At 44.8% G+C, this 12078-nt stretch overlaps 1 protein-coding gene across 1 annotated transcript in view; it reads left to right on the top strand.

The window, feature by feature from the left end:
- Positions 1–8582: 8582 nt before the first annotated feature.
- LOC108095811 (neurotrimin) overlaps positions 8583–12078 on the top strand; it is a 63568-nt gene continuing 60072 nt past the window's right edge. The window contains exon 1 of the mRNA XM_017197084.2: positions 8583–8889. The gene's annotated coding sequence lies outside the window, so the exon portion shown is untranslated. The remainder of the gene's footprint in view (positions 8890–12078) is intronic.

Genomic DNA, 12078 nt, shown 5'->3' with positions numbered 1-12078 from the left:
GTAATGAAAGTTTCTCTATGTTTTTTTTTATATTCCGCCCCCTTTGCGCATAAAAAGCGAAACAACTCAAACTCTTTGGCAGGACAACTTGTGTCTTTGCCGTTCCCTTCGAGTGTTGTGCATAATTTTCGAATTCACTTTTATGTGTTGGGGCCCAACACTTTTCTCGGTAAAAGAAATTGACTTCCTTCCAGGCCAGGATTTACTCCTCAATTCGCTTATATGAGCTAAACATGAAATCGTCCAGTTCGAAATGTTCGAAGGGTGGAACTGGGGCTAATCATAACGAGATCGGCTGGATGGCAAAAGGAAACCTGCCGCATCATTGCAAAACATTTCTTGCTGCCACTTTGCCTGCCGTTTCCCACTCGAATCCCACTTTCCCTTCAAACGAATGTTTTGCCAGCCTTTCACCTCACTGCAATAGCCGGCGTCCTTCATCCCCCCTCCTTGAAATTCGCCGGGACACGCCTCTGATCCGAGTGCCACACATTTGGGTTATTTTCAGTCCCCGGTGCCGTATTACCTTTTTTATGTTTATGTGGCAAAAAGTGCCGAATCCGATTCGTACGGCGTAACAACCTCGAACCTTCTCTCCTGTTATTCCGTATACTTTTTTTCGTTGCGCCGGGGCGGAAGTTTAAAATGCTCACATATCTGACAAATATCCATTATCACGCCACGTACTCGAAGTTGTTGTGCCTCAATATTCGTAATTTATAGTTGATGATATTGCAGAAAATGTACGCCTCGCTTTTTGCACCCCGTCAGGGGATTCCAGTTTGGTTTTTCCGCCGTCGGTCCCTTTTGCCAATTCAGCTTTTAATTCGTCAATGCTATTTAACAGTGGGCAGAGTGCGGCCCACGTGTCCGCTGGTCCTGTCCCCGAGATTCCCTTCCCCCAGAAACTCCCTCCACCGCCTCCTTGTCGGCTGGGATGACTGTCGATATTGTCCTCCGACGACGAGGAAGAGCTGCGAAACAGAGACGGATCTGCACTGGGAGAAAAGTTTAACATTAAGTAAAATAAGTGCTTGCTTAATTTTCATTAAAAATTTTAAACACAAACTTTCTTGTAAAATAGTACTTCAATGAAAATTAATTATTTACAATTATCTAACTATTTTTATATCGAATTTTTTGGCTTATGGTTTCCTTTAAGTATTTTTTAACCTGAGAGGGAATGAAATTATAACTTAAAACTTTATGAACTTAAATGCACTTACACAGCATAAGCTTGATTTAAATTTTAAAGCTAAGTGTGACAATCGAAGTATTGTGGATAGACGTCTGGCCCGCATATGGAAGGCGCGTACGTGCGGAACATTTGACGATTGGACGCCATGAGTTGCGCATTCGTCGCTGAGGGCCGCGTTTAAATCTGAAATCTGGATGGACCGGCCGGAGCTTGGATTTAAGCCGATGAGCAGGCGGAATGACGCGCAATTAGCACGGGCCAGTGGAGGGATGGTTAAAGCCAGCCCGAGTATCGCCAGCAGATCGTCCGAGTGCCCATCAATCGGGCGGATGACCAAATCGGACTGGCTCTGATTGAGTGGCCAACTCGAATACGGCCAACTAGAAAAGGATAACTAGCAGTTGGAAAGGAGGAGGGGAGCGGATCGAGCAGGGGAATAAGTTGATGTCGAAGGATGAGCACTTGTGCACTTGTGCGCCAGGCAAAACCACAAAGCTAATTAGCTCTCAGCGGCACATTTCCGCACGTTTTAATTTTCCAATTTCCTTTGCGATTGGCCCGGAATCCACAGACAGCTAGGCAAAAACTTAATGATTTCCCAGCTCAGGCCGGGCCAATCGTCGATTTCTATTTATCCAAAACGGAGCAGGGGCTGGAGGGGCTGGCACCCGGATCAATTAAACTTATCATGCAGATGGCTGTGCGAGTGCTGCTGCTGCAGGAACTTTTGCATTTCCCACATGGTCTGTGTCTACCGTTGCGTATGCGTAATATTTATGTTTCATTTCGAGGCAAACGCATATGTTCGTCTGTCGGATGGGCAAACATCGGGGTGGGGTGTAAACTCACTCGTTGGCAAACAAACAAACAAACAATTAGGCAAGGCATTTCCATGTTTGGTTCTCAACCGGAATTATTGCCAGCTGGAATTTTGCGAGCGCTTCGTATATTTATTACAAATGTTTATGCTAATCTTGGCCGGCGCTCCAATTCGATTCCCGGAGGATCTGAGCATCAATTAAATACTTTGCCAGCACAATCCGGCCGCAAACAAATTGGCCAAATGGAACGAAAACAAATCGAAGACAGGTCGAAATTGAGGCAGCATCGAATTGCGTCTGAGAGGTTTCTAATTGGATTTCTGAATAAGCAAAGGGATTTGTTCTAAGACAGCATTCAAATGGGAATGCAAGGGGGGTTGCAGTTGTTGGCGTTACGGTTACGTAACCGCCACCCCAACATCGCCGCTTTAAACGGACGATGCCTGCACGTTGCGAGAACTTGACATCGCCTAATGTCCGAGACGTGAATTGCATAAAATCGAGATCCCCAGACGCGTCAATGTCGACCTCGTGTCGCCAGCGGAAATTGTCTCCGTCTCGATTCGGAAGTGCAGCGGGCATAAAAAAGTGTTTAGCATTCGGGAAAAAGTTAGCACATCTTCCACTCTGATGGCCACTCGCTGATATTCCTTTTATGGAGCTGACCAAATCGTTGTCTGCATACCAAATTCATCGCCCACTCCGCGCAACCACCGGCTTAATTATTTTTAAGCAACATTTAATAATCTCTTGCGGCAATTGTTCAACTTTATTCACTCGAACTTATCGGCTGACATGTGTCAGCTGTCATGCAAACCGCAAAAAAGCTCCTTTTTGCCATCGAACAGAATGACGAGAAAATCAATGCAGCCCGAGAAGAAGGAAAAGAAGGAGGTGGAGGTGGTGGAAAGCAGGAAATCTCCGGCCAGAGATCAAAGTGCCATTGTGCAATACAAGGGCTCCGGTGGAAAAACAAGCGACAGGCAAAGGGAAATGCCAGCGCCGGGATAATGGAAAAGCGTAATCGCTTAAAATTTGCCTTGTACCGCGCGAGCCGTGATAAATGATTGTCATAAATAAAAGCGCAAAGCGGTCAATGCCGAACGGTGGAGCCCGAAAAACCGATGGATATTGATGCTTAAGAATTTTTATCGCACGATTTTGTACGACCTACGCCTCCATTTCGACTGAGACTGACTCTTCTGCCTTTGCCCAGGTCATTAATCACAAATCGGCACAGCGAAAAGCCAAAAAACGAATGCCATTTGTAGCATTTTTCAGTTGGCGGGAGGGTTTTGTCTGTTTCGGGCCACTAGATGATTAAAGTTTTAATTGTCGAAACTCTGGCCAAGAACTGACATCGCCAAACTGCGACTACAATTATGCAACTGTCTCAGAAGTTAACCTACTCAAGTGCTGGATAGTTAAGTTTCAAGTTTCACTTGCTATCTATTCTCTTTTTCAAAAAATGGTTAAAAAGAATTATCGATTTGACATTTTTTTTTGTTCTTTTTAGAGAGCTTTTTCCATCTCAAATCCCTTGAAAAATCTAGTTTAACATTTTACACCATCAAAGTTAGTTTAAATGTCTTTTTGTGGTTGGGTTCAAGGTCTTTGAGCGGATTTTCATAGGTGGAACGCCCACCCAAAAGCCAAATAGGCGCACAGGCACGTACGCCGTGGTGGAAAACCGGGAAAAGTCGTCTTCTTAATCTTAATTGCGGCACATTAGCACAATAAACCAAACGAATGGCCAGACATTATCATAAATAATAAGGCAGCTTGGCATGGCTCAATGCGCGGCAGGACATCCGACCGACGTCCTTCCTCGTTCTCCGCGGGAGGCGGAGGGGGATGTGTCCCTCCCATTACTCTGGTCAGTCGTTGATTTTTGGTCCAGTGCTAATATATGAATAGTGTAGTATGGCAATATTGCCGGAATGATGTGGCCACGCCCGGCGGAAATGAGATTCGGTGAGTCGCCCACACACAAACACATGCCATAAATCGATGCTAATGCATTTTTGCATGTGCTCGGCTCCTTCGAGAAACTTAGGCCTTATTAAGTATTAATTCATAGTTCCGCTTGCAATCGGTGTTGTTAATAATTCAGCAAGGGGGACCCGCTGGCCATTACAATAACATTCCAATCGAAACGGTTCGTTGCCTTTAATTGATGCAGGACATTTCCGCCAGTTTGCCGTTTGCGGAGGAGAAGGACTTTAGGGAGAATAGTGGGCGTTTCGCACAGATGCGATTTTATTGGATCTACATTTGATTGATGAGACTGCAAGGGGAATATCTTTAATTGATCTGCGAATTAGCCAAGCATTGTAGCAGTCAGCGGAGCGTTAAAAAGCAGCGTGTAATTATTTGCCATTAAAGGGGCGAAAACCTCAAAACAAAATAGCAATTACCGCACTGAGTGCACAGCAAATAAACAGATGAATTTGGGGACAGACGGGTCCTGCACACAAAACATCTACAGATGACAATTCTAAGCATATAAATTATTGCCTTTTAACACCTTTCACCCCCTATGAAAAGCCGATGTTGTTTTTCCTGCTGATGCTCCTGCTTCTGCTGCTGCTGCTGGTGGTGGGTTTTCCCCTGCCCCGCCCACTTTTCCGATTGCCGTAAAGAAGTCAGGGTTGCAACATGAAAAACTATTAGCACTTTTAACGTTTAAGCGGATTAAGTGCAGCAAGAGCAGGCTCAACGAAGGACATTTAAGTGCGAGTAGCACGGAACTGTCGTTGTGTCCTTGTCGATGCTGCTGCTGCTTTTCCTTTTGGTCCTGCTGCTCCTGCTGCTGCTCCTGCTGCTGCTCCTGCTGTTGCATGTCGCATGTGGTCGAGGCTTATGCCAGAAAGTGTCAAACAAAAACTTTCAACAGCCTCCACACACCCTTTTCGCCAGGCTCTTTCCCAAATTCAACTAATTTGCCAGCACACAAACAACAACAAACACCAGCTGCTGGGTAACAAAACAGCAGAAAAAAATACCGAAAAACAGCAAAAGTAACCACAGTAAAGCAAATAAACAATGCAAAAAAAAAGGAAAAATGAAAAAACGAAAAAGAAAGGGAAATGGGAAATGTGAAAATATGTGCGAGTGTCGGTGGAAGGCCGAGGGCGGCGTCTGTGGCGGCTGTTTACATTGCAAAAAGCATTGAAGTGCAGTGAAAACAACACACGGCACAACAGCTACACTCTGCGAAAAACCACTCTTAGAAACTAAAAAAAAAAAAAACAATTATAATACACCGACCAGTTAAAAGATTATTGCAACAAAGCTAAGCCTGCTGTAAAGAGAACAATATTTATTCGCTTCCGAAAGATTTTCATTTCAATGAAGTGCGCTTAGCTAGAAATTGTGATCATAAGGTAAATTCTGTGGTTTTATAAATTTCTTGTAGAAATATAAGATTAAATATCTTGTGTATTGTATTGTGTAATTTGTTCCTTACTTTTTTATATTTACTTTTAACATACTTTTTAACTAAAGAATCACGACGACATTTTTTCGCTGAGTGCAGGAGTGCCACCTCAGGGCCTGGAACAGATTGGCCACTGGCGGTATCCTGCCCGTACGCATATCCTGGCTGGACTTCGTCGAGGCATGCTTAATGCTATCAACACCATTACCGGTCGAGTGAGCGGCCCTCCAGCAGCAGCACCACCGCTTCCCACACTTCCCATTAAACCACCCAACTCAACCACCGGTGGTCCGTTGTTGTCAATTCAATTCAATTGTTTTGCCTTTTTGCGCAAATGTCCTGCAATCACGGCGTGGCCTGTTTGCCAGCCGCTTGTTTATTTGTTTGTTTGTTTGTAGGTCCGCCAGTGCAAGTACCTCGCAGTTGATCCACCCCCTTCTCCTCACACTTCTCCCACCACCCACCTTCCACCTCCCACTTTGCAACCGCCCTCAACTGTTGCCTGTTTGTAACGCACCCGCATTGTGACTTCCTGGCGACGGCAAAGTAAATCGAATCCGAATCGTAATCCGCTTGGCCAGCTGAGCGCCCCGTCACCCAGTCCCTCGAAAGTACATATATTCTGCACTCAGGTGACCAATCTTAATGTTCAATATTGAATTTCTGACAAAACCTGAAGCGAATCAGTCGCCTGCAACTAATTGGGGAATGTTGCATAAGTGCACGGATGCAAAAAAGGGAGGTGCTGCAACAGCTGCGTCATAAATTGTCATCCGATCTTCTATTCAATAGATTAACCAAAAGATGCAATGTCATAACTATTTCATTAATATTTCGTATATCCAAATAACAAGAGAAAATTCCAGTTGAAACATAACAGAAAATCATTGATTAGTTGTTGTACATTTTGAGGAGAAATTGTCTCGAATTTCTCTCATTGTTTCCAAGGCTTTTTCCGGAAATGAAGCATTTGCAAAATAACCTGATTAGTTTTTAATCGGCTTACCCATCAAACTAATTAAGGAAACTCGTCATAAATGAAGTATAAAAGCATTGGCAACTTCATTAGGACCCGAGGACAAATTACAAGAAATGGAAAACAAAAGATTAAGTAATTAAAACGTCTCTATCGAATTTAATCGATTGTGATAGAAGTCAATAAGTTCATGGGAGTTGGTTTTCCTAATTTAATAGGCAAACTTAAAGTTTGCCCGGAGGACAAAAGTTTTATTTAGACAATGCGTATGAACTCAGCTCATTTCACGGTGGCCGCTCCGACTTGTTTCCACTTGTTCAACTAGACACGGGCCAGATTGCGTAATCGTTTTTCATCCGCATGGTGGACCCATGAGAATTGCTCCGTGTCTTACCTGTATTTTCCAACATCGCACCACCCACAAATCCACCCACCGCCCACCGACCACCGCCCACCGCCAACGGCATGCTGTGCTTGATGTTCGCATTTTCGAAAAACAAATTTATTTTCAAGCGCGCCCAATAAATTGAAACTGACTGACCCACCGTTGCCCGTTGACCGTTGACTCGGCAGTTGGTTCTATTTCCATTTTCCCCCGGAAAATGTTCGTGGGGGAGGATTATGTCTTTATGTGCATATTTTGGAATTTTATAACCGTTGCGTTGTGCTGACAGTTCCTCGGCGGAGAGGAATGGGGGCAGCGTTCAGGGGCGGACAGATTCCTGTTTTTCACTTTTCAGCCAGATTCCGCCATTACATCTAATGAAGTCAAAAGCCTTGCTGCTCCAAGAGCGGAAACTGAAACAAAAACTGAAATAAAAGCAGGAGACAAAGCAACAAAATGCGCGGCGGGGTGAAATGTTGAAAAATATTCAAATTAATTTCAGGACGCCGCGTTTGCCGGCTGTTGGCCGAAGTTCCTTTTGACCAGGTTGTTGTCGCCATATTTTGCGTGTCCGGCGCCGCTTTTAATCCTGACTTATGGACCTCCGTATTCGGTTTCGTCATCAGCGTAATGCCCATGCAGTCGGTCGGTCGGTTGGTCTGGTTGGTTTGGTTTTCCCTTTGTTTTCCGCCGGACAAACTGCTGACTCGCTTTTTACGGTTATCCGGATGACTTGTGGGTGGTTTCTTGCCCCCGGGCGCTAAAGTTGATGTTGATGTTGTTCCTGGTGTTTAGTTTTAATTACACGCGAGCCTGCTCTCGGTGGTCACGCCTCGATAACTTGATTTTCTAGCTTTTCCTCATGTGAAAAGTGACAGCGTTCCACCTGGGAACCCGCCACGTAACTTTCACTCACCGAAATTAGCAGGACACGCCGCAATTTGTCTCCCAGCTCGAAAAGTTGCGGGGATATTTCGAATGTTGCAGAGACCTTTTCAGTGCGGCAACCTTTCTCAGTCGAGAAACACCCCTTCATTTTCGGAGAAAAATTCGGAGTGGCATTCGAGGCGAAAAAATGGTTGGGGTAGATTTGTATTGCTCTCTATCAGCATGTTTTTGAGAGAGTAGCCGCTTAAAGAGTTCCGAGCGACAGGTGAAAGACCCAATGTTTCATAACAAGTTTAGGTTATCGAAGGATCAATAAACAATAATGCGATCGAGGATCAAATCGACTACTACCTATTACGATTTCTCTTTATCCCAAAAATAGATATTTTTGTTTTAAAATAATCGGAAACATAAAAATGATTTAAAGACTTTGAAAATATTTATTTTCGGTTTTGAGTTTATCTAAATAAGATGGTCTTTCCTTAGCCTCAAGATGATCTTAAAACTTATAGTCAAAGTAACAACATATTACAACAATCGAAACAATCTCGACCCATTAAAATGCGCCCTGATTACGATTTTTGTAAACAAACATCTTAATTATTTTTTATTGACGAAGCCAACTTAGAGCAGCCAAGTCGCGCAACTTGAGTTGGTAGTTGCCAATTCGCCGTGGCACAGTTGTCCTGCGGCGAACTGGGAGAGAGCCCCCAGCTGCTTTCTCTGAGCAGCGACCTCTCTCACTGCCGCTCGGGTGTCCTCGTATGCCAACCCGAGCTCAGCCGAAGCTTGGCGAAGCGGTGACCCGAACCCGAGTGCTGGGCGCTGAGGAACGACGGCGAACGGCGTCTGTGTGCTTCAGTTGAAAGTGAACCCTTCGACGCAGTTGACACGAATCGCGCGCGACTCGCTTTAGTGCCATTCAGCAGGAGCAGAAATCCTGAAGCCAAAGCCCCAGCAGGACATCAGCTGTGTCAGCCAAAAAGGACACCAGCTGCAGGATTATAATTATTTGTGCAGTGTGCTAACTCAAAGCGAGCAGGTGACGGACTGCTAACTAAAAACAAAAATACCCGAGTGGGTAAACTAACCAAATTAACGAGAAATAAAGTGCAAGCTCCGAGGATAATAAACTCGAAACGATCGCCCATCACGTGAGCTTCAGTGGTGTTTTTGGCCCAGGTAATAATTTGCAGCATATTAGTGAATTCTTGTGGGAGGCGTTCGCACTGAAGTATTCAAATTGGCAGCGTGAATGTCGCTTAGAATATAAACGTGTACGTGCTGCAAGAAAGCGACTTGTGCCAGTGTTTACATTTTGGATTTTATGCGATAATACTCAGCGCCATCAAGAGCAGAAGCTTTCGGGTGGTTGGGTGGTTGGGCGAATGGGTGGCTTTGTGGCTCCGACTCCAGCTCCTTCTATTCCCGCCAGCTGCCAAATAAATACAGCAACAATAACGGGGCGGGCAATAAAAAGCCACCGCCAAGGGCTCAACCGCAGAACGGTCTTAGCCAAGAAGAGAGTCTGCGAAAGTAAGCAAAGTAACAAAACCAATTTTCATTGTTTTGCGGTGGCTTCCAAGTCGCACTTTTCCGCGGCGAAGGAGTAGGAGCCGCCTCAAGAAACCAAAAAGTATAACAAAATTTCCTTCAACACACACACACACAACACCAGTGGGTAGAAAAAAAAACAACAAAAAATGTGCAAATGCCGACATGAAATGAAGTAGAACTTGGCATGTGGCGCTTAAGTTGGGTAAGTGTGTGTGTGTGTGTATGTGTGGGTGGGAAAATGTTTGTGAAAATGAGAAATGAAATAAACACATGCAATGTGCGAAAGCCAAGGAAGGAGAGAGCTACGTAAAAATCCGCTAAATTTAAATACTTGAGAGCCTTCGCCGAAAAAACATTCCTTTCGACTTCTCATTTAAGCAAAAGTTTTCCGCCCACGGAAGAGGTAAATACCCAGAAGCTGTGTAAATTAGGATTCAGGCAGACTTAATCCCGGGAAGCAGGCCATAATAGGGATATCATACGAGGCCCGATTACCCGGTGGAATGGGAATGGAATTCTTTGCCGCATAAATAAGTCGTTTGCAGCTGTTCGTCGGCATTTATTTGGCTGCCTGTTCAGGCCAGCACAATTGTTTCTGGCATACGCCTGCAAATATTCCGCATACGAGACGTGTACACCAATTTCGTATGCTAAAATTTTGGTAAAGGCGGGGTGGTGCGGCGGTGGTAAAGGGAAAGTCCCAACCACACTCGGTTTGGCAGCCTAAAAGGGGCGAAGACACGCGCTAGCTGCCATTTAATGCAATTGATTTGTGCTGCCTAATTCGGTTAGACGCGCTTGTACAATTTCGATGTGGGTGCGATTCGGAGCACTGGGAAAAACAATAATCAGAATTAGAGTTCCCAAAACAATTTCATACTTTTTGATAGAAACTAAGGTATATTCAAAATTGTCAACTTGCAGTAAGAGGATTATTCAGAGCATCAGTAATAATTTCAAAGCTATGCTTTGGGAACCTTTTGTTGGTATTTTTCTATTGAACAGGTATGCTCTTATCTTTTGTTAGCCATTAACACACGTTTTAAAACTACTCCGAAGAGCACTTTTCAAGTGCGCAAATAATCCGATTATCGTTTTTCACTGTGCAGCAGCCATAACACTTGCAAGACAAGACAGCCTATCAAGCAATTTGGCCCGAAATTGCCAGTTTTAATTCCATTTCGAGAGAGGGGCGGCAAGGCCACTTGGCTTCACCCACACCCCCATCCAGTCGAGTGCCTCCTTTGTTTCAGCTCCTTTTTGGTTCTTGGGGATTTCGCCTGGTGCTGCCGCACACACGCACGCCCCAAAAGTTGATTGATATTCAATTGGTAGGCTTTCCCACTGCTTTCCCGCTCTCCCGCTTCCACTTTTCCACAGTTTCTCCTTTGTTGGCCGCTTGCGGTTTTGGATTTGCTGCTACACGATACGCTTTAATCTGCTCAGCAGCCAAAATGGCCGGGGCAATAGGAAAATCGGCGAACATATTGCCAGATTGGCTTCGACCGCTTCGCTCGGTCACGCCACAAGTTGTTGGCCCATTCTGCTCCACGGGTTTTCTTTTGCGCCGGCCTTAAGCGCTTTAAGTAATTTATAAACGCCTTTCGACCAGCCGAAACAAAAGCAATAACAACTTTATTGGATTTGCTTCTCCGCCATGCACTTTCGACCGACTTACGAGCGTTTCCAGCATTGTCTTGCCTTCGGCAGAAGTTGCGTTTTCTTGTTGTTTGGCTTTTCCCTTTGGTTTTTCCTGTGTTGTGTGTTAATTGAATGCGATTAGGCGGCCAGAAGATGGTCTCTTAAGTCCATGGGTCGACAATTGCTGGAGACGTATTGTTGCTAAGCTGGCTAACGAGCTTCCCAAGTCGTTGTCAAGGTGAGAGAACCCGCCACCCAAATCAGCCGAACCCCAACCCCAAAGAAAACCGCACGGGTCGCTATTCATTGGAAATTCAATGCGGTCGCCATATCATTTACGACATCGCCCATTAAAAGCCAGGAAGCGGGCTTCCAAAGATTCCGTGACCACATTTTTAACATTTTAATTATGACGGGGCGTAACGCGATATCTGTGGGTACTCATATTCCGCGGGCAGCAAAGATAAAACATCGGGAAAATCAATAGCAATTTCGAGGCGTTCACTAAACACGACAGGGACAGAGATGGCGGGCTTTAAGAGAATTTTCCCGACGAATTTTCGTGTCTCTGATGGCAACGCAGCTGCCTCCTCCTCCACATCCTACCTCAATTCACTTGGCATTGCGGTCGAAGGGCACTTTGCACACTTTTTTCCTGCCAATTTGCTCAATTTGTATTTCAAATCATGCCGGCAATTTAAATGCCTCGAGAACGTCTCGAAGTCTCGATGTCCTGAGGGAGCGGCGGGGATATATATACATACCTATACCTACCTATTCGGACAACACACACCCCCAAATGTCTAGGATGCCGTAGGAAACTATGCCACAGTTTTTGCGCCCTCTTCCTGTTTTTTATTTTTTTTTTCTTTCGGAAGGCTTTCAAAGTGATATATATTACAAAGACGTGGTTTAAGTTCGGCACAAAGTGGCAGGAATTTCATGAATTTCATTTGAATTCGTAATTGGTTTTCCTTTTTCCGCATCGGAATCGTGAAGAAGCTGCTGCCTTGGCAATGCTATTTTCAGCCATTTCATTTATTTAAATTTCGGCCGCGGCCTGTTTTTTATCTAGCTTACTCTAGGTTCACTTAGAATTTTTTCAGGCCAGCCTCCGCTCAATACTCTTTGGCAATTTAACCTACTGCAAGTTCATAGTTCATTCGTTGGCAT

This window comes from Drosophila ficusphila, unplaced genomic scaffold (assembly GCF_018152265.1).
Source record: "Drosophila ficusphila isolate 14025-0441.05 unplaced genomic scaffold, ASM1815226v1 contig_791, whole genome shotgun sequence".
Lineage (NCBI taxonomy): Eukaryota > Metazoa > Arthropoda > Insecta > Diptera > Drosophilidae > Drosophila > Drosophila ficusphila.
Note: the sequence above shows the minus strand (reverse complement) of the source record. Positions and strands in the feature narration are given on the sequence as shown.